At 47.8% G+C, this 23,976-nt stretch overlaps 1 protein-coding gene across 8 annotated transcripts in view; it reads right to left on the bottom strand.

The window, feature by feature from the left end:
* Nucleotides 1-23,976, bottom strand: part of LOC134928403 (RNA-binding protein 12B-B-like) — a 171,794-nt gene that overhangs the window by 64,567 nt on the left and 83,251 nt on the right. The gene's annotated exons all lie outside the window — the stretch shown is intronic.

Raw genomic sequence — 23,976 nt, 5'->3', positions numbered from 1 at the left:
ATAATACATGTTTTCTTTACCCTTTAGCCAAACAACATTCCGGCAGGTATAAAGGGTGTGCAAAACTCTGAAGTGAAAACTTATTTTCATTTCTGAGCAAATCTTTGCATCGTTCAACCTCTTGAAAGTATCTTATAAATAACATCCTTCCAATATAACAGGGAGAATTCTCCCTGAGCCTCTTAGCATCAGCAAATCACTAAATGTACCAATCGCATCCAAGTGGTACTGTTATCAGCTAAGTGCACTGTCAGTAAAAGTTAGACGCCAGTATATTTCTTGTAGTGGGCATGTGCGTAAAGTTGGAGTAGGCAGTATGGGGGCGATTTAATGTTTTTATGGGTGTTGGCATATTGTGCTGTCACATGGGCGAACATGCTGCCAGTGTCATTTCATTGCCGTATGGGTGCATATACAGGACTTTTTGCCTCATGGACAGCACTTTAATCGGGATTAGAAGTTTTGTGCCGTTAAATCCGGCACTTCTGGGCGCGAGCAGCCCATTAAACCATTGAATCGCCTCCTATATGACCAGTAGAACTATAAACCAGCGTAAAACATGAATGCTTGTAAATATGGGACTACAATAAATAATCAAAATGCACTGTAAACAGCAACAGGGCTCTGACTTTCCAAGCTTGGGCTCTATTAACATGCTTGACAGAGTGCTATGGGTGAATATAAGGCGTGGCAAAACACACAGAGCACCATGGAATTCTCTTCAGAGTGGATGCTATATATGTAGTATATAAAGGTGATGAGCAATTGTTCCCACATAGGCCCTCATTCCGAGTTGTTCGCTCGCTAGCTGCTTTTAGCAGCCGTGCAAACGCTAAGCCGCCACCTTCTGGGAGTGTATCTTAGCAGAAGTGTGAATGAAAGGATCGCAGAACAGCTGCAAAATTTTTTTCGAGTAGCTCCAGACCTACTCCTAGCTTGCGATCACTTCAGACTATTAAGTTCCAGTTTTGACGTCACGAACACGCCCTGCGTTCGGTCAGCCACGCCCGCGTTTTCCCAGGCAAACCCTGCGTTTGTATCTGACACGCCTGCGTTTTTACACACACTCCACCGAAAACGGTCAGTTACCTCCCAGAAACACCCAGTTCCTGTCAATCACTCTGCTGCCAGCAGTGCGATTGAAAAGCGTTGCTAGACCTTGTGTGAAACTGTATCGTTTGTTGTGAAATAACATTGCACGTGCGCATTGCGTCCCATACGCAGAAATGCCGCTTTTTAACCTGATCGCTGCGCTGTGAACAACTGCAGCTAGCGATCAACTCGGAATGACCCCCATAATGCACACTTCTTACTCTAGAAATTGTGTCTGACCGTAGACCACTGCCTAGAACTCTGAAACTGTGTGTGTTTTGTTCTTTATTAATCTACACTATTACAACACTGTATTCCAATGCCTAGAAAGCTTTCTCCTTTCCGAGGACAGTTAACTAGTATACTGGGAAGAAAAAAAAAGCGAAAAAAAAAATAAGAAATTTACTTACCGATAATTCTATTTCTCGTAGTCCGTAGTGGATGCTGGGGACTCCGTCAGGACCATGGGGAATAGCGGCTCCGCAGGAGACAGGGCACAAAAGCAAGCTTTTAGGATCACATGGTGTGTACTGGCTCCTCCCCCTATGACCCTCCTCCAAGCCTCAGTTAGGTACTGTGCCCGGACGAGCGTACACAATAAGGAAGGATCTTGAATCCCGGGTAAGACTCATACCAGCCACACCAATCACACCGTACAACTTGTGATCTGAACCCAGTTAACAGTATGATAACAAAGAAGTAGCCTCTTAGAAAAGATGGCTCACAACAATAATAACCCGATTTTTGTAACAATAACTATGTACAAGTAATGCAGACAATCCGCACTTGGGATGGGCGCCCAGCATCCACTACGGACTACGAGAAATAGAATTATCGGTAAGTAAATTCTTATTTTCTCTAACGTCCTAAGTGGATGCTGGGGACTCCGTCAGGACCATGGGGATTATACCAAAGCTCCCAAACGGGCGGGAGAGTGCGGATGACTCTGCAGCACCGAATGAGAGAACTCCAAGTCCTCTTTAGCCAGAGTATCAAATTTGTAAAATTTTACAAACGTGTTCTCCCCTGACCACGTAGCTGCTCGGCAAAGTTGTAATGCCGAGACCCCTCGGGCAGCCGCCCAAGATGAGCCCACCTTCCTTGTGGAGTGGGCTTTTACAGTTTTAGGCTGTGGCAGGCCTGCCACAGAATGTGCAAGTTGAATTGTGCTACAGATCCAACGAGCAATCGTCTGCTTAGACGCAGGAGCACCCATCTTGTTGGGTGCATACAAGATAAACAACGAGTCAGATTTTCTGACTCCAGCTGTCCTTGAAATATATATTTTCAATGCTTTGACAACGTCCAGTAACTTGGAGTCCTCCAAGTCGCTAGTAGCCGCAGGCACCACAATAGGCTGGTTCAAGTGAAAAGCCGAAACCACCTTAGGGAGAAAATGAGGACGTGTCCGCAGTTCTGCCCTGTCCGAATGGAAAATCAGATATGGGCTTTTGTACGATAAAGCCGCCAACTCTGAAACTCTCCTGGCTGAAGCCAGGGCCAATAGCATGGTTACTTTCCATGCAAGATACTTCAAATCTACCGATTTGAGAGGCTCAAACCAATGAGATTTGAGAAATTCCAAAACTACGTTTAGATCCCACGGTGCCACTGGAGGCACAATTGGGGGTTGTATATGTAGTACACCCTTGACAAAAGTTTGTACTTCAGGCACTGAAGCCAATTCTTTCTGGAAGAAGATTGATAAGGCCGAAATTTGAACTTTAATAGACCCCAATTTGAGGCCCATAGACAATCCTGCCTGCAGGAAATGTAGGAATCGACCCAATTGAAATTCTTCCGTTGGGGCCTTCTTGGCCTCACACCACGCAACATATTTTCTCCAAATGCGGTGATAATGTTGTGCGGTCACTTCCTTCCTAGCTTTAATCAAGGTAGGAATAACTTCCTCTGGAATGCCCTTTTCTTTTAGAATCCGGCGTTCAACCGCCATGCCGTCAAACGCAGTCGCGGTAAGTCTTGGAACATACAAGGTCCCTGCTGAAGCAGATCCCTTCTTAGAGGTAGAGGCCACGGATCTTCCGTGAGCATCTCTTGAAGTTCCGGATACCAAGTTCTTCTTGGCCAATCCGGAGCCACTAGTATTGTTCTTACTCCCCTTTTCCGTATAATTCTCAGTACCTTTGGTATGAGAGGCAGAGGAGGAAACACATACACTGACTGGTACACCCACGGTGTTACCAGAGCGTCCACAGCTATTGCCTGAGGGTCTCTTGACCTGGCGCAATATCTGTCCAGTTTTTTGTTGAGGCGAGACGCCATCATGTCCACCTTTGGTTTTTCCCAATGGTTCACAATCATGTGGAAAACTTCCGGATGAAGTCCCCACTCTCCCGGGTGAAGGTCGTGTCTGCTGAGGAAGTCTGCTTCCCAGTTGTCCACTCCCGGGATGAACACTGCTGACAGTGCTATGACATGATTTTCCGCCCAGCGAAGAATCCTTGCAGCTTCTGTCATTGCTCTTCTGCTTCTCGTGCCGCCTTGTCTGTTTACGTGGGCGACTGCCGTGATGTTGTCCGACTGGATCAACACCGGCTGACCCTGAAGCAGCGGTTTCGCCAAGCTTAGAGCATTGTAGATTGCTCTTAGCTCTAGTATATTTATGTGAAGAGACGTCTCCAGGTTTGACCATACACCCTGGAAGTTTCTTCCCTGTGTGACTGCTCCCCAGCCCCGTAGGCTGGCATCCGTAGTCACCAGGACCCAGTCCTGTATGCCGAACCTGCGGCCCTCTAACAGATGGGCACTCTGCAACCACCACAGGAGAGACAACCTTGTCCTTGGTGACAGTGTTATCCGCTGATGCATGTGCAGATGCGATCCGGACCATTTGTCCAGCAGATCCCACTGAAATATTCGTGCATGGAATCTGCCGAATGGAATTGCTTCGTAAGAAGCCACCATCTTTCCCAGGACTCTTGTGCATTGATGTACTGACACATTTCCTGGTTTTAGGAGGTTCCTGACAAGTTCGGATAACTCCCTTGCTTTCTCCTCCGGGAGAAACACCTTTTTCTGAACCGTGTCCAGAATCATTCCCAGGAACAGCAGACGTGTTGTCGGGGACAATTGAGATTTTGGAAGATTCAGAATCCACCCGTGTTGTTGAAGCACTACTTGGGTTAGTGCTACACCGACTTCCAGCTGTTCTCTGGACTTTGCCCTTATCAGGAGATCGTCCAAGTAAGGGATAATTAATACGCCTTTTCTTCGTAGAAGAACCATCATTTCGGTCATTACCTTGGTAAAGACCCGAGGTGCCGTGGACAAACCAAACGGCAGCGTTTGAAACTGATAATGACAGTCTTGTATCACGAACCTGAGATACCCTTGGTGTGAGGGGTAAATTGGGACATGCAGATAAGCATCTTTTATGTCCAGGGACACCATGAAGTCCCCTTCTTCCAGATTCGCTATCACTGCTCTTAGTGACTCCATCTTGAACTTGAATTTCTGTATGTACAGGTTCAAGGATTTCAGATTTAGAATAGGTCTTACCGAACCGTCCGGCTTCGGTACCACAAATAGTGTGGAATAATACCCCTTTCCCTGTTGTAGGAGGGGTACCTTGACTATCACCTGCTGAGAATACAGCTTGTGAATGGCTTCCAATACCGTCGCCCTTTCTGAGGGAGACGTTGGTAAAGCAGACTTTAGGAAACGGCGAGGGGGAGATCTTTCGAATTCCAACATGTAACCCTGAGATACTATCTGCAGGATCCACGGGTCCACCTGTGAGCGAGCCCACTGATTGCTGAAAATCTTTAGTCGACCCCCCACCGCTCCTGAGTCCGCTTGTAAAGCCCTAGCGTCATGCTGATGGCTTTGTAGAACCCGGGGCGGGCTTCTGGTCCTGGGCAGGGGCTGCTTGCTGCCCTCTCTTACCCTTTCCTCTGCCTCGTGGCAGATAAGACTGTCCTTTTGCCCGCTTGTTTTTATAGGAGCGAAAGGACTGCGGCTGAAAAGACGGTGTCTTTTTCTGTTGGGAGGGGGTCTGAGGTAAAAAAGTGGATTTGCCGGCAGTTGCCGTGGCCACCAGATCCGATAGACCAACCCCAAATAATTCCTCTCCTTTATATGGCAATACTTCCATATGCCTTTTGGAATCCGCATCACCTGACCACTGTCGCGTCCATAAACTTCTTCTGGCAGATATGGACATCGCAATTACTCTCGATGCCAGAGTGCAAACATCCCTCTGAGCATCTCGCATATAAAGAAACGCATCCTTTAATTGCTCTAGAGCAGGGGTGTCAAACTCAAATTCATCGGGGGCCGCATCAGCAGTTTGGTCCCCATCAAAGGGCCGGTTGTATCTGTAGGTCTATCCAAAATTTACCGCTCCACCTGCCTTATATGTGCCCAGCCATCTGCCCCCTTTTATAGTGCCCAGCCATGTGCCCCCTTTTATAGTGCACAGGTCCCCATTTTACACATTGCGGCAGGCACAGGTCCCCATTTTACACATTGCGGCAGGCACAGGTCCCCATTTTACACATAGCGGCAGGTACAGGTCCCCATTTTACACATTGTGGCAGGCACAGGTCCCCATTTTACACATAGCGGCAGGTACAGGTCCCCATTTTACACATTGTGGCAGGCACAGGTCCCCATTTTACACATTGTGGCAGGCACAGGTCCCCATTTTACACATTGTGGCAGGCACAGGTCCCCATTTTACACATAGCGGCAGGCACAGGTCCCCATTTTACACATTGTGGCAGGCACAGGTCCCCATTTTACACATTGTGGCAGGCACAGGTCCCCATTTTACACATTGTGGCAGGCACAGGTCCCCATTTTACACATAGCGGCAGGTACAGGTCCCCATTTTACACATTGTGGCAGGCACAGGTCCCCATTTTACACATAGCGGCAGGTACAGGTCCCCATTTTACACATTGTGGCAGGCACAGGTCCCCATTTTACACATTGTGGCAGGCACAGGTCCCCATTTTACACATAGCGGCAGGTACAGGTCCCCATTTTACACATTGTGGCAGGCACAGGTCCCCATTTTACACATAGCGGCAGGTACAGGTCCCCATTTTACACATTGTGGCAGGCACAGGTCCCCATTTTACACATTGTGGCAGGCACAGGTCCCCATTTTACACATAGCGGCAGGTACAGGTCCCCATTTTACACATTGTGGCAGGCACAGGTCCCCATTTTACACATTGTGGCAGGCACAGGTCCCCATTTTACACATAGCGGCAGGTACAGGTCCCCATTTTACACATTGTGGCAGGCACAGGTCCCCATTTTACACATTGCGGCAGGTGGTGGAAGGAGGGAGAGAGAGAGAAAGAGAGGAAGGGAGAGGGGCTGACTTACATTTGAAGCGGTTCTCGCCGCTCTTCAGCCGCCTCTCCCTCCTCGTCTGCGCGGCTCCCTTCTCCCTCCTCCGACGGGGTTTCGTTGAATGACGCGTTTGCGCCGTGACGTCACAATCGCGTCATTCCGCGAAACCCCGCCCCCCCCGAGCTGGGCACTCGGGAGACGGGGGTTTCATGGCGGCGGCACCGCGGGCCATCAGACGAGGTCTGGCGGGCCGGATTTGGCCCGCGGGCCTTGTCTTTGACACCCCTGCTCTAGAGTCAATAAAATACTGTCCCTATCCAGGGTATCAATATTTTCAGTCAGGGAATCCAACCACACTACCCCAGCACTGCACATCCAGGCTGAGGCTATTGCTGGTCGGAGTATAACACCAGTATGCGTGTATATACTCTTCAGGGTAGTTTCCAGCCTCCTATCTGCTGGATCCTTGAGGGCGGCCGTATCTGGAGACGGCAACGCCACTTGTTTTGATAAACGTGTGAGCGCTTTATCCACCCTAGGGGGTGTTTCCCAGCGCGCCCTAACCTCTGGTGGGAAAGGGTATAATGCCAATAACTTCTTAGAAATTAGCAGTTTTCTATCTGGGTTAACCCACGCTTCATCACACACGTCATTCAATTCCTCTGATTCTGGAAAAGCTACAGGTAGTTTTTTCACCCCCCACATAATACCCCTTTTTGAGGTACCTGCAGTATCAGAGATCTGCAAAGCCTCCTTCATTGCCGTGATCATATAACGTGTGGCCCTATTGGAAAATACGTTTGTTTCTTCACCGTCGACACTAGATTCATCTGTGTCGGTACCTGTGTCGACTGACTGAGGTAAGGGACGTTTTACAGCCCCTGACGGTGTCTGAGACGCCTGAGCAGGTACTAACTGGTTTTCCGGCCGTCTCATTTCGTCAACTGACTTTTGTAATGTACTAACATTATCACGTAATTCCATAATTAAAGCCATCCATTCCGGTGTCGCCTCCCTAGGGGGTGACATCACCATTACCGGCAATTGCTCCGCCTCCACACCAACATCGTCCTCATACATGTCGACACACACGTACCGACACACAGCAGACACACAGGGAATGATCTTATCGAAGACAGGACCCCACTAGCCCTTTGGGGAGACAGAGGGAGAGTTTGCCAGCACACACCAAAAGCGCTATAAAATGTATATAAACAACCCTAAAAGGTGTTGTTTTTGTTATATGCGCTTTAAATATATAAATATCGCCAAAATATGCCCCCCATCTCTTTGTTACCCTGTTTCTGTAGTGCAGTGCAGGGGAGAGTCCTGGGAGCCTTCCTCACAGCGGAGCTGAGCAGGAAAATGGCGCTGTGTGCTGAGGAGAATAAGCCCCGCCCCCTATCCGGCGGGCTTTTCTCCCGGGTTTTGAGATATCTGGCCTGGGTTAAATACATACATATAGCCTCAATGGCTATATGTGATGTATTCTTTGCCATCAAAGGTATTAAATATTGATCCCCAGGGGGATCGGCGGCGCGGCTCCGGGACGAACCCCAGGATGACCTGTGTTCCGACTCCCTCTGAAGCTATGTCCAGTAGCCTAAGACTCCAATCCATCCTGCACGCAGGTGAGTTGAAAATCTCTCCCCTAAGTCCCTCGATGCAGTGAGCCTGTTGCCAGCAGGACTCACTGAAAATAATAAACCTAAAAACTTTTTCTAAGCAGCTCTTTAGGAGAGCCACCTAGATTGCACCCTGCTCGGACGGGCACAAAAACCTAACTGAGGCTTGGAGGAGGGTCATAGGGGGAGGAGCCAGTACACACCATGTGATCCTAAAAGCTTGCTTTTGTGCCCTGTCTCCTGCGGAGCCGCTATTCCCCATGGTCCTGACGGAGTCCCCAGCATCCACTAGGACGTTAGAGAAAAAAGCTTTAAATGTATTATATGTTTCAGAAGTTCAATAACTGAAATATCCACCACCCGCTTTTTGTAAGAATATGTATGTTTTAATGGTTTTTAAAATTATTGCTCTCCTTTAAGTACTGGTTCTCTCCAGGAGAAGTATAGCACGTGTGTGTACTTTGTAAGTATTACACATAAAAACACTATATTAATAAATATGTAGAAATCAGGACACTAACATGCTGGTAATTAATTGCTCATTATACCGGAAAGGAATGAGGAAGACACTACTAGGAATTTTTAGTGGATACTCATGTGGCAGAATTAAATTGTTGATCCCCCTCCTGCCCCTTATGTTTGAGCATCAACTGGAACTTTTTGCATCAAACCGATTAGTTTGGGCCTGACAAACGAGATATAAACAATTGAATATCTCCTCCTCAAGGGAAAAAAATAAGAATTTACTCACCGGTAATTCTATTTCTCGTAGTCCGTAGTGGATGCTGGGAACTCCGTAAGGACCATGGGGAATAGCGGGCTCCGAAGGAGACTGGGCACTCTAAGAAAGAATTAGGACTACCTGGTGTGCACTGGCTCCTCCCTCTATGCCCCTCCTCCAGACCTCAGTTAGGGAAACTGTGCCCGGAAGAGCTGACACAACAAGGAAGGGATTTGGAATCCCGGGTAAGACTCATACCAGCCACACCAATCACACCATACAACTCGTGATACTATATCCAGTTAACAGTATGAACAACAACTGAGCCTCACGAACAGATGGCTCAGAACAATAACCCTTTAGTTAGGCAATAACTATATACAAGTATTGCAGACAATCCGCACTTGGGATGGGCGCCCAGCATCCACTACGGACTACGAGAAATAGAATTACCGGTGAGTAAATTCTTATTTTCTCTGACGTCCTTGTGGATGCTGGGAACTCCGTAAGGACCATGGGGATTATACCAAAGCTCCCAAACGGGCGGGAGAGTGCGGATGACTCTGCAGCACCGAATGAGCAACTCAAGGTCCTCCTCAGCCAGGATATCAAACTTGTAGAATTTTGCAAATGTGTTTGAACCCGACCAAGTAGCAGCTCGGCAAAGTTGTAAAGCCGAGACCCCTCGGGCAGCCGCCCAAGAAGAGCCCACTTTCCTCTTGGAATGGGCTTTTACAGATTTAGGATGCGCCAGTCCAGCCGCAGAATGTGCAAGTTGAATCGTGCTACAGATCCAGCGACCAATAGTCTGCTTAGAAGCAGGAGCACCCAGCTTGTTGGGTGCATACAGGATAAATAGCGAGTCAGTTTTCCTGACTCCAGCCCGTCCTGGAAACATATATTTTCAGGGCCCTGACTACGTCCAGTAACTTGGAATCCTCCAAGTCCCGAGTAGCCGCAGGCACCACAATAGGTTGGTTCACATGAAAAGCTGAAACCACCTTAGGAAGGAATTGGGAACGAGTCCTCAATTCCGCCCTATCCATATGAAAAATCAGATATGACAAAGCCGCCAATTCTGATACACGCCTGGCCGACGCCAAGGCCAACAGCATGACCACTTTCCACGTGAGGTATTTTAGCTCCACGGTTTTAAGTGGCTCAAACCAATGCGACTTTAGGAAATCCAACACCACGTTGAGATCCCACGGTGCTACTGGAGGCACAAAAGGGGCTGAATATGCAGCACTCCTTTAACAAAAGTCTGAACTTCAGGCAGTGAAGCCAGTTCTTTTTGGAAGAAAATCGACAGAGCCGAGATCTGGACCTTAATGGAACCCAATTTTAGGCCCATAGTCACTCCTGACTGTAGGAAGTGCAGAAATCGACCGAGCTGAAATTCCTCCGTTGGGGCCTTCCTGGCCTCACACCAAGCAACATATTTTCGCCATATGCGGTGATCATGTCTTACGGTCACATCTTTCCTAGCTTTAATCAGCGTAGGAATGACTTCCTCCGGAATGCCCTTGTCTTTTAGGATCCGGTGTTCAACCGCCATGCCGTCAAACGCAGCCGCGGTAAGTCTTGGAACAGACAGGGCCCCTGCTGCAGCAGGTCCTGTCTGAGCGGCAGAGGCCATGGGTCCTCTGAGATCATTTCTTGAAGTTCTGGGTACCAAGCTCTTCTTGGCCAATCCGGAAACCACAAGTATAGTTCTTACTCCTCTCCTTCTTATTATTCTCAGTACCTTGGGTATGAGAGGCAGAGGAGGGAACACATAAACCGACTGGTACACCCACGGTGTCACTAGAGCGTCCACAGCTATCGCCTGAGGGTCCCTTGACCTTGCGCAATACCTTTTTAGCTTTTTGTTGAGGCGGGACGCCATCATGTCCACCTGTGGCCTTTCCCAACGGTGTACAATCATTTGGAAGACTTCTGGATGAAGTCCCCACTCTCCCGGGTGGAGGTCGTTCCTGCTGAGGAAGTCTGCTTCCCAGTTGTCCACTCCCGGAATGAACACTGCTGACCGTGCTAACATATGATTTTCCGCCCATCGGAGAATCCTTGTGGCTTCTGCCATCGCCATCCTGCTTCTTGTGCCGCCCTGCCGGTTTACATGGGCGACCGCCGTGATGTTGTCTGACTGGATCAGCACCGGCTGGTGTTGAAGCAGGGGTCTTGCCAGACTTAGGGCATTGTAAATGGCCCTTAGTTCCAGAATATTTATGTGTAGGGAAGTCTCCTGACTCGTCCATAGTCCTTGGAAGTTTCTTCCCTGTGCGACTGCCCCCCAACCTCGAAGGCTTGCATCCGTGGTCACCAGGACCCAGTCCTGTATGCCGAATCTGCGGCCCTCTAGAAGATGAGCACTCTGCAGCCACCACAACAGCGACACCCTGGTCCTTGGAGACAGGGTTATCTGGTGCACCGACACCTGTTTTGGTTTTAGGAGGTCTCTGACTAGAGACGACATCTCCTTGGTCTTCTCCTCCGGGAGAAACACCTTTTTCTGTTCTGTGTCCAGAACCATCCCCAGGAACAGTAGACACGTTGTAGGAACCAGCTGCGACTTTGGAATATTCAGGATCCAGCCGTGCTGTTGTAGCACTTCCCGAGCTAGTGCTACTCCAATCAACAACTGTTCCCTGGACCTCGCCTTTATAAGGAGATCGTCCAAGTACGGGATAATTATAACTCCCTTTTTTCGAAGGAGTATCATCATTTTGGCCATTACCTTGGTAAATACCCTCGGTGCCGTGGACAGACCAAACGGCAACGTCTGGAATTGGTAATGACAGTCCTGTACCCCAAATCTGAGGTACTCCTGGTGAGGAGGGTAAATGGGGACATGCAGGTAAGCATCCTTGATGTCCAGTGATACCATGTAATCCCCTTCGTCCAGGCTTGCAATAACCGCCCTGAGCGATTCCATTTTGAACTTGAACCTTCTTATATAAGTGTTCAAGGATTTCAAATTTAAAATGGGTCTCACTGAACCGTCCGGTTTCGGTACCACAAACATTGTGGAATAGTAACCCCGTCCCTGTTGAAGGAGGGGTACTTTGGTTATCACCTGCTGGGAGTACAGCTTGTGAATCGCCTCCAGCACCGCCTCCCTGTCTAGGGGAGTAGTTGGCAAGGCTGATTTGATGAAACGGCGAGAGGGAGACGTCTCAAATTCCAGCTTGTACCCCTGAGATACCACTTGTAGAATCCAGGGATCCACCCGTGAGCGAACCCACTGGTCGCTGAAGTTCCGGAGACGGGCCCCCACCGCACCTGGCTCCACCTGTGGAGCCCCAGCGTCATGCGGTGGACTTAGAGGAAGCGGGAGAGGACTTTTGTTCCTGGGAACTTGCTGTTTTGGTGCAGCTTTTTCCCCCTACCTCTGCCTCTGGGCAGAAAGGACGCGCCTTTAACTCGCTTGCCTTTCTGGGGCCGAAAGGACTGTACCTGATAATACGGTGCTCTCTTTGGCTGTGAGGGAACATGGGGTAAAAATGTCGACTTCCCAGCCGTCGCTGTGGAAACGAGGTCCGAGAGACCATCCCCAAACAATTCCTCACCCTTGTAAGGCAAAACCTCCATGTGCCTTTTAGAATCCGCATCACCTGTCCACTGCCGAGTCCATAATACTCTCCTGGCAGAAATGGACATTGCATTTATTCTAGATGCCAGTTGGCAAATATCCCTCTGTGCATCTCTCATGTATAAGACTACGTCTTTAATATGCTCTACAGTTAGCAATATAGTGTCCCTGTCAAGGGTATCAATGTTATCAGACAGGGAATCTGACCACGCAGCTGCAGCACTGCACATCCATGCTGAAGCAATAGCCGGTCTCAGTATAATACCCGAGTGTGTATATACAGACTTCAGGATAGCCTCCTGCTTTCTATCCGCAGGCTCCTTTAGGGCGGCCGTATCCGGAGACGGTAGTGCCACCTTCTTTGACAAGCGTGTGAGCGCTTTATCCACCCTAGGGGATGTCTCCCAACGTATCCTATCCTCTGGCGGGAAAGGGTATGCCCTTAGTAACTTTTGGGAAATTACCAGTTTCTTATTGGGGGAAACCCACGCTTCATCACACACTTCATTTAACTCTTCAGAAGGGGGAAAAACCACAGGTTGCTTTTTCTCCCCAAACATAATACCCTTTTTTGTGGTACCAGGGTTAATGTCAGAAATGTGCAACACATTTTTCATTGCCGTAATCATGTAACGGATGGCCCTATTGGAATGTACACTAGTCTCATCGTCGTCGACACTGGAGTCAGTATCCGTGTCGACATCGGTGTCTGCCATCTGAGGTAGCGGGCGTTTGAGCCCCGGATGGCTTTTGAGACGCCTGGGCAGGCACGGGCTGAGAAGCCGGCTGTCCCACATCTGCTATGTCATCAAACCTCTTATGTAAGGAGTTGACACTGTCACGTAATTCCTTCCACATATCCATCCACTCAGGTGTCGACCCCGCAGGGGGTGACATCACATTTATCGGCACCTGCTCCGCCTCCACATAAGCCTCAAACATGTCGACACAGCCGTACCGACACTCCGCGCACACACACAGGGAATGCTCTGACTGAGGACAGGACCCCACAAAGTCCTTTGGGGAGACAGAGAGAGAGTATGCCAGCACACACCACAGCGCTATAAATCACAGGGATGTACACTATAATGAGTGATTTTACCCTATAGCAGATTTTATATATATATATATATATATATATATATATATATATATATATATATATATATATATATATATATATATATATATATATATATATATATAATAGACAACAAAGTAAGCGGCACTCTAAGTCTGTTTCAAAGTCAAGTGTATTTCACACAAAGTGGTCCGACGTTTCGGGGTCCAAACGCCCCTTTGTCAAGGTGAACAATAACAAGAATAATAAAATTCATACCTTATAGCGAGAAAGAAAACCCGCCAAGTGCATCTGATCACGCCCGCCCGGCCGTTTGCGGTCCGTCCCTTCTTTCGTCTCCCTTGATTGACGTCATGCACAGCGCGCCTCGCGTGTGCGTCGTTGTCATGGTTACCAGACACTGAAGACGGCCGGGCTGCGGCACTATTAAAAATTGAAAATAAAGTGCAAAATCTTTTAAAATACAGAACCCCACACCAGAAAGTTGAATCAGTTATGGAACTAGTAAAAAGACATTCAGTTTGACTGAGGTGCTAACTGAAAGTGCCCATGAAAAGCAGTGCTTATAGAGATGAATGAATCCCCCTGCTGCCCGCTGAGATGATACCCTCAATTATACGGACTTTATGCTGGAGTACTATCAAATAATTTAGAATCTATCAAGATATGCAGATTCGTGCTTTAAATTCAAAGACTCTCCCGGCCAAATCCATCTAGGATCCTTCAGGTACCACCTCCGTCACAATAAAATAGAACAAAACAGCTACTAATTAAATAAGCAATACATAAATAAAGCTATCCTTAAATACTTAATAGATGGTTAATATATGGTTAATATTGCTACAGAGAATGTTGTCACCATACAGTACGCCAGTTCCTCTATTTAACGCATCTGAAGCTTTATTTGAAAATGTTCCAGCTCAGTTTCTCGTTCAGTCCATGGGGGTTAGTTGTATTTAACTCAAAAATCCATTTAGTCTCTAAACGTAAGAGTCTGCCATCTCTGTCCCCTCCTCTAATGTGTTTAAGGACATGGTCGATAATCATATGTCGTAGATCGTTCATAGTGTGATGGGCTGCCGCAAAGTGTCTTGCCACCGGTTGCTCTGACTCCTTACCTGCCAGTGCCTGTTTGATGGCCGAGCGATGGAGCGCCATCCTCTCTCTCAGTGTTCTTACTGATTTGCCCACATAGTAAAGTCTACACGGGCATTTTATAAGATACACAATGTGTGTAGTGGTGCAGGTAAGTACGAAATTAATCTTGTAAGTTTTCTCCCGATGTGGATTATTAAAGTTGGAGCCAGTGATCATGTTCTCACAGGTGGTACATTTGATGCACTTGTAGCGTCCAGGCTGCCTGCCCAAAAAGGCTGTAGGGGTCTGTTTTTGTTGTTGTTTCATGTCCTTGTTGTTTAAAGGACATGAAACAAAAACAAAAACAGACCCCTACAGCCATTTTGGGCAGGCAGCCTGGATGCTACAAGTGCATCAAATGTACCACCTGTGAAAACATGATCACTGGCTCCAACTTTAATAATCCACATCGGGAGAAAACTTACAAGATTAATTTCGTACTTACCTGCACCACTACACACATTGTGTATCTTATAAAATGCCCGTGTGGACTTTACTATGTGGGCAAATCAGTAAGAACACAGAGAGAGGATGGCGCTCCATCGCTCGGCCATCAAACAGGCACTGGCAGGTAAGGAGTCAGAGCAACCGGTGGCAAGACACTTTGCGGCAGCCCATCACACTATGAACGATCTACGACATATGATTATCGACCATGTCCCTAAACACATTAGAGGAGGGGACAGAGATGGCAGACTCTTACGTTTAGAGACTAAATGGATTTTTGAGTTAAACACAACTAACCCCCATGGACTGAACGAGAAACTGAGCTGGAACATTTTCAAATAAAGCTTCAGATGCGTTAAATAGAGGAACTGACGTACTGTATGGTGACAACATTCTCTGTAGCAATATTAACCATATATTAACCATCTATTAAGTATTTAAGGATAGCTTTATTTATGTATTGCTTATTTAATTAGTAGCTGTTTTGTTCTATTTTATTGTGACGGAGGTGGTACCTGAAGGATCCTAGATGGATTTGGCCGGGAGAGTCTTTGAATTTAAAGCACGAATCTGCATATCTTGATAGATTCTAAATTATTTGATAGTACTCCAGCATAAAGTCCGTATAATTGAGGGTATCATCTCAGCGGGCAGCAGGGGGATTCATTCATCTCTATAAGCACTGCTTTTCATGGGCACTTTCAGTTAGCACCTCAGTCAAACTGAATGTCTTTTTACTAGTTCCAAAACTGATTAAACTTTCTGGTGTGGGGTTCTGTATTTTAAAAGATTTTGCACTTTATTTTCAATTTTTAATAGCGCCGCAGCCCGGCTGTCTTCAGTGTCGGGTAACCATGACAACGATGCACACGCGAGGCGCGCTGTGCATGACGTCAATCAAGGGAGACGGAAGAAGGGACGGACCGCAAACGGCCGGGCGGGCGTGATCAGATGCACTTGGCGGGTTTTCTTTCTCGCTATAAGGTATGAATTTTATTATTCTTGTTATTGTTCACCTTGACAAAGGGGCGTTTGGACCCCGAAACGTCAGACCACTTTGTGTGAAATACACTTGACTTTGAAACAGACTTAGAGTGCCGCTTACTTTGTTGTCTATTATCCATCCTTACCTGAGATGGCACCTAAGCACTAAGTCTTGGAGGGGGAGTGCCGGTCCTTACAGTCTTTCTATATTATATATATATATATATATATATATATATATATATATATATATATATAATTTGCGCCTAAATTTAGTGCCCCCCCTCTCTTTTTTACCCTATTGAGCCTGGAAACTGCAGGGGAGAGCCTGGGGAGCGTCCTTCCAGCGGAGCTGTGAGAGGAAATGGCGCCAGTGTGCTGAGGGAGATAGCCCCGCCCCCTTCACGGCGGACTTCTCCCGCTTTTTTTATGGATATATGGCAGGGGATTTTACACATATATAGTCTTAATGACTATATTATGTGTATTTTTTGCCAATGTAAGGTAATCTTATTGCAGCCCAGGGCGCCCCCCCCAGCGCCCTGCACCCATCAGTGACCGGAGTGTGAGGTGTGCATGGGGAGCAATGGCGCACAGCTGCAGTGCTGTGCGCTACCTTAATGAAGACTGGAGTCTTCAGCCGCCGATTTCCTGGACGTTCTTCTTGCTTCTGGCTCTGCAAGGGGGACGGCGGCGCGGCTCCGGACGAACGAGGCTGGGCCTGTGTTCGATCCCTCTGGAGCTAATGGTGTCCAGTAGCCTAGAAGCCCAAGCTAGCTGCAAGCAGGTAGGTTCGCTTCTCTCCCCTAAGTCCCTCGTAGCAGTGAGTCTGTTGCCAGCAGATCTCACTGAAAATAAAAAACCTAAATATACTTTCTTTTCTAGAAGCTCAGGAGAGCCCCTAGTGTGCATCCAGCTCGAGCTGGGCACAGATTCTAACTGAGGTCTGGAGGAGGGGCATAGAGGGAGGAGCCAGTGCACACCAGGTAGTCCTAATTCTTTCTTAGAGTGCCCAGTCTCCTTCGGAGCCCGCTATTCCCCATGGTCCTTACGGAGTTCCCAGCATCCACTAGGACGTCAGAGAAAATAAATAAAAATTGTTAAAATCATTCAAATGTTCCAGGCACCCCTGCTTGCTGGCCGTCTAAACAAATAGGCGTCTATAATTCAATTGGTGCATGGATCAGTTGTGACACACATTTTTTTTCTCGCAGGCTCTGGAGGTTTGGACACCCAAATCAGGACTTCAGACGCCCAATCAAGAACTTTGCGCTGCTAAACTTGGTGCTTTTAGGTGTGTTAAATACGAACAGGCATCTGATCGGAGCAACAATTGAATTGCTCTAATAGACAGCCTTCTGTATAGACGCCCAGCATCGGGAGACCGGCACAAATGAATAGTTAGTAAAATACAGGATTTACAGAAGTAGAGATTTTGTTCACAGCAACTAATCATATTAAGCTATTATGTTCTAGAATGTACCAGATAAATTAGCTATATTTTGACTAGATGCTATGTGAAACCCCCTTAGCTTTGTAAAATAGACTCTTTAGTAAAATGCATCCCCCAAAACTTCCATGCTAACATGAAAATGCTGGTTTTCAGCTGTTCAAAGAAAAAATAAGATTTTAAACCTACCGGTAAATCTTTTTCTCCTAGTCCGTAGAGGATGCGGGGGACTCCGTAAGGACCATGGGGATAGACGGGCTCCGCAGGAGACATGGGCACTAAGAAAGAACTTTAGGTATGGGTGCGCACTGGCTCCTCCCTCTATGCCCCTCCTCCAGACCTCAGTTAGAGAAACTGTGCCCAGAGGAGTCGGACAGTACGAGGAAATGATTTTAGTTAATCTAAGGGCAAGATCCATACCAGCCCACACCATCCACACCGTATAACTTGGGATATACGAACCAGTTAACAGTATGAAACAATACAGCAGCAGTCTGAGACTGATCTTAACTGTAACATAACCCTTATGTAAGCAAAAACTATATACAAGTCTTGCAGAAGTAGTCCGCACTTGGGACGGGCGCCCAGCATCCTCTACGGACTAGGAGAAAAAGATTTACCGGTAGGTTTAAAATCTTATTTTCTCTTACATCCTAGAGGATGCTGGGGACACCGTAAGGACCATGGGGATTATACCAAAGCTCCAAAACGGGCGGGAGAGTGCGGATGACTGCAGCACCGATTGAGCAAACATGAGGTCCTCCTCAGCCAGGGTATCAAACTTATAGAATTTTGCAAAAGTGTTTGAACCCGACCAAGTAGCAGCTCGGCACAGCTGTAATGCCGAGACCCCTCGGGCAGCCGCCCAAGAAGAGCCCACTTTCCTGGTGGAATAGGCCTTTATTGATTTTGGTAATGGCAATCCAGCTGTAGAATGAGCCTGCTGAATCGTGTTACAGATCCAGCGAGCAATAGTCTGCTTGGAAGCAGGAGCGCCAACCTTGTTGGCTGCATACAGGATAAACAGAGCTTCCGTTTTCCTGACCCTAGCCGTTCTGGCCACGTAAATTTTCAAAGCCCTGACCACATCAAGGGACTCTGAATCCTCCAAGTCTCGCGTAGCCACAGGCAACACAATAGGTTGGTTCATATGAAAAGACGAAACCACCTTAGGCAAGAATTGAGGATGGGTCCGCAATTCCGCGCTATCCATATGGAAAACTAAATAGGGGCTTTTAGGAGACAAAGCCGCCAACTCCGACACTCGCCTAGCCGAAGCCAAGGCTAACAACATGACCACTTTCCAAGCGAGATATTTTAACTCCACCGTTTTAAGTGGTTCAAACAAGTGTGACTTAAGGAAACAACACCACGTTCAGGTCCCAAGGTGCCACTGGAGGTACAAAAGGAGGCTGAATATGCAGTACTCCCTTCACAAAAGTCTGTACTTCTGGGAGAGAAGGCAATTCCTTCTGAAAGAAAATGGATAGGGACGAAATCTGAACCTTAATGGAGCATAATTTTAGGCCCAAATTCACTCCAGTTTCTAGGAAATGAAGGAAACGGCCCAGATGGAATTCTTCCGTAGGAGCATTCCTGGCCTCACACCAAGAAACATACTTCCGCCATATACGGTGAAAATGTTTAGCTGTCACGTCCTTCCTAGCCTTTATCAGAGTAGGAATGACCTCATCCGGAATGCCCTTTTCAGCTAGGACCGCCATGCCGTCAAACGCAGCCGCGGTAAGTCTTGGAACAGACAGGGCCCCTGTTGTAACAGGTCCTGTCTTAGAGGAAGAGGCCACGGATCTTCTGTGAGCATTTCCTGCAGATCCGGATACAAGGCCCTTCGTGCCCAATCTGGAGCAATGAGAATTGCCTGTAGTTCTCTTTTTCTTATTATTCTCAACACCTTGGGGATGAGAGGAAGAGGAGGAAACACATAGACCGACTGGAACACCCACGGTGTAACGAGGGCGTCCACTGCCACCGCCTGAGGGTCTCTTGACCTGCCGCAATACCTCTGTAGTTTTTTGTTGAGGCGGGACGCCATCATGTCTATCAGGGGCAGTCCCCGCTGACTTGCAATCGGTGCGAAGACTTCCTGATGAAGTCCCCACTCTCCAGGATGTAGATCGTGTCTGCTGAGGAAGTCTGCTTCCCAGTTGTCCACTCCCGGAACGAACACTGCTGACAGTGCGCCTACATGATTTTCCGCCCAGCGAAGAATCCTGGCGGCTTCCGCCATTGCCACTCTGCTCCTTGTGCCGCCTTGGCGGTTTACATGAGCCACTGCGGTGATGTGGTCTGACTGGATCAGAACAGGGAGGTCGCGAAGCAAAGTCTCCGCTTGACGAAGGGCGTTGTATATGGCCCTCAGCTCCAGGACATTGATGTGAAGCCAAGTCTCTTGACTTGACCAAAGACCTTGGAAGTTTCTTCCCTGTGTGACTGCTCACCAACCTCGGAGGCTCGCGTCCGTGGTTACCAGAATCCAGTCCTGAATGGCGAACCTGCGACCCTCTAGAAGGTGAGCACTCTGTAGCCACCACAGGAGAGACACCCTGGCCCTGGGGGACAGGGTGATCAACTGATGAATCTGTAGATGTGACCCGGACCACTTGTCCAGTAGGTCCCATTGGAAAGTCCTCGCATGGAACCTGCCGAAGGGAATGGCCTCGTAAGATGCCACCATCTTTCCCAAGACTCGAGTGCAATGATGCACTGACACCTGTTTTGGCTTCAATAGGTCCCTGACCAGAGTCATGAGTTCCTGGGCCTTTTCTATTGGAAGATAAACCCTTTTCTGGTCCGTATCCAGAATCATGCATAAGAAGGTCAAAAGAGTCGTAGGAACTAACTGTGACTTCGGGATATTGAGAATCCAGCCGTGTTGCTGTAACACCTTCAGTGAAAGTGACACGCTGTTCAACAACTGCTCCCGTGATCTCGCTTTTATTATGAGATCGTCCAAGTACGGGATAATTGTGACACCCTGCTTGCGCAGGAGCACCATCATTTCCGCCATTACCTTGGTGAAAATCCTCGGGGCCGTGGAAAGCCCAAACGGCAACGTCTGAAATTGGTAATGACAATCCTGTACCGCAAATCTCAGGTACGCCTGATGAGGTGGATATATGGGAACATGAAGGTATGCATCCTTTATGTCCAGGGATACCATAAAATCCCCCCCCTTCTAGGCTGGCGATGACCGCTCTGAGCGATTCCATCTTGAACTTGAACCTTTTTAAAGTATAGGTTCAAGGATTTTAAATTTAAAATGGGTCTGACCAAACCGACCGGTTTCGGGACTACAAATAGGGTGGAGTAATACCCCCTACCTTGTTGAAGCAGGGGAACTTTGACCACCACCTGTTGAAGAGACAATTTGTGAATTGCATTTAAAACTATCTCCCTTTCTGGGGGAGAGGCTGGTAGGGCCGATTTGAAAAACATGCGAGGAGGCAGCTCTTCGAATTCCAGCTTGTAACCCTGGGAATCTATTTCTATTGCCAAGGGATCCACCTGTGAATGAACCCAGATGTGGCTGAAAAGTCGAAGACGTGCCCCCACTGGGGCGGACTCCCTCAGCGGAGCCCCAGTGTCATGCGGTGGATTTTGTAGAGGCCGGGGCGGACTTCTGCTCCTGAAAACTAGCTGTGGTAGGCAGCTTTTTCCCTCTGCCCTTACCTCTGGCAAGAAAAGACGATCCTCGTACTCTCTTGTTTTTATTGGACCGAAAGGACTGCATTTGATAATGTGGCGCTTTCTTAGGCTGTGAGGGAATATAAGGCAAAAAATTTGATTTACCTGCCGTAGCAGTGGAGACCAGGTCCGAGAGCCCTTCCCCAAACAATTCCTCACCCCTGTAAGGTAAAACCTCCATATGCCTCGAGTCAGCATCACCTGTCCATTGCCGGGTCCATAGGACTCGTCTAGCAGAAATCGACATAGCGTTGACTCTAGAACCCAGTAGGCCAATGTCTCTTTGAGCATCCCTCATAATAATATGACCCAGGGTCAATAAAATGGTATCCTTATCCAGGGTATCCAATTCCGCCGATAAGGTATCTGTCCAAGCTGCTACAGCGCTACAAACCCAAGCCGACGCTATCGCCGGTCTGAGTAAGGTGCCAGAGTGTGTGTAAATGGACTTTAAGGTAACCTCCTGCTTGCGATCATCAGGATCCCGGAGGGTAGCAGTATCTTGGTATGGCAGTGCTACCTTTTTGGATAAGCGTGTCAATGCTCTGTCTACCCTTGGGGAGGATTCCCACCGTATCCTGTCCTTAGTCGGGAAAGGATACGCCATAAAAATCATTTTGGGAATCTGCAGTTTCTTGTCTGGAGATTCCCATTCAAATAACTCGTTCAGCTCATGAGAAGGGGTAAAGGATACCTCAGGTTTCTTTTCCTTATACTCTTTTCAGGAATCTCAGGAGAGCTCCCTGTAATGCACCCAGTCTCCTCTGGGCACAGTAATAAACTGAGGTCTGGAGGAGGGGCATAGAGGGAGGAGCCAGTGCACACCCATATAGTGTTCACTCTAGGAGTGAAAAGGGGCATGGCGTCCGAAACGGGGGCGCGACCACGCAAATTAGGGGGTGTGGCCACGCCTACGTCATTTTAGGGGCGGTACAGCCCACAGACGCTACTATAGAGAGCGCGTCTGTGGCCGGCGACGTCACTGTTGGGGGCGTGCCCAGCACCTCCGTCGGTGCTGGGCTTCCCCCAGCTCTCTCCCATTGCGTGAATGGATGCCACGCGCATGCGCACGGCATCTATACACGCCGGGAGGGCTGTTCTAGCAGGGCGCCGCAAAAGGGGCTGGGCGGGTTTTGCCTACTAAAAAACGGGCAGGGCGCGGCGCCCTGCTAAAACAGCCTAGAGTGAACACTACCCACACCTAAACTTCTTTCTTAGTGCCCATGTCTCCTGCGGAGCCCGTCTATCCCCATGGTCATTACGGAGTTCCCAGCATCCTCTAGGACGTAAGAGAAAAAGGTTTCAAATTATTGGGGGGGAGCAATTCAAAATGTTCCATGGGCTCCATCCTCGATATCTATACAAATAGGGTGTCTATCTGAGCCAATTGTTGCTTCAATCAGTTGCCCATTTGTGGTTGATGTGCCAGAAAGCTTCAGGTTAGCTGCGCAAAGCTGCTAAACCAGTCTAAAGTTGGGTGTCAAAACTACAGACTGTTTCCACAATTTTCTCACACCCCTGGAAAAAGAATGTGTCTGCTGCCACTAATGGGGGCGTCTGATCGGAGCAACAGTTGAATTGCTCCGATAGACGCCCAGCAGATGGTGCATGAAATATTTGAATTATTCCCTTAGAGTAAAATAAACCATCCATCCAGCCAATTAGCAACGTCAGATGTAATCAAGGAAGCACAACTATTGGTGGATCATAAATTGGTACCTTGAATGTAGACTGCTTTCAGACAGGAGCAGTTAGGGCGGCTTATGAGATCAGCTGCACTTCTACTGGCAACAATGTATATTCAAACTGCCAGTTAAATCTGGAGTATCGCTATAATAATTAAAGGCAATATGTACCATTTTCACCCCTCCCCCCAACTACTCCAACCGCAATGATGGAGAAAGCATGGACCAGGAGTGGAATAGTGAAGTAATTTAATTATCCCCGATAGCCGGCACTATCGAGGATTTTGCTTCACCTGCCTGGAGCAGGAGTACCAAAATCAGCAATAAGGGCCTTTTTTGTAGCTGAAATCGCAAAAACTTTTTTTAAATACACAATAGCAGGTAAATTTTACTGCAAAAGTGCATTAGCTGAATTGTGATAAAGCCCAGTAAAATATACCACGATCAATTGAAACCCCCCCATAAATCAGAATAGTTTGCCCTCCAAATTGCTGATATTTTGCAGCTGGATGTAACACACAGGCCATTACATTTACCCGTGGTTAGACAATATAAATGTCGATCGCCAAATTCATCATGTTCTTGTTGAAATAACTTATGCTGATAGATATAGCTTAGATTATTCCTACATCTGCTTTCTGGAAGAAGTATTTTACTGAAATCGCTATATCCAATAGTAGTCCACCCAATTTAAAATTATGGAGTAATTTTGTTTGATAGAGGCTATGAGATTGAGCTTGAACAGCTCTTACTATAGTTGCTTTGCAAGTGCAAAAGGTTTATTCCAAAAAAAAAAAAAAAAAAAAAGGGGGGGGGGGGGGAGAATTACATATAGGCTGAACCCGACTAAAGTGCTGGACACAATGCGAGAAGTGCTGTGTGTGCCCAAAAACTTTTCCGCTGGACAGTTTGGAGTGCTGCAAGCAGAAATATCTAGCGCCAACAGCTGTTTACGTACAAAGGGAGCAATTGAATTGCTCCGTAGGGTGCCTGGCACTGACAACCACCGGCCCATACAACTGAATTCCCCCATACAGTTTTACCAAAATTTGTTTTAAAAACATGGTGTGTTTGTTAGTTATTAGTTGTCTGTTCACTGGCTGTCTAAACAGAGCAACAATTGAATTGCACC

The sequence above is a fragment of the Pseudophryne corroboree genome, chromosome 5, assembly GCF_028390025.1.
Source record: "Pseudophryne corroboree isolate aPseCor3 chromosome 5, aPseCor3.hap2, whole genome shotgun sequence".
In the NCBI taxonomy this organism is placed as follows: Eukaryota; Metazoa; Chordata; class Amphibia; order Anura; family Myobatrachidae; genus Pseudophryne; species Pseudophryne corroboree.
This window is presented reverse-complemented; position numbering and strand designations above follow the sequence as displayed.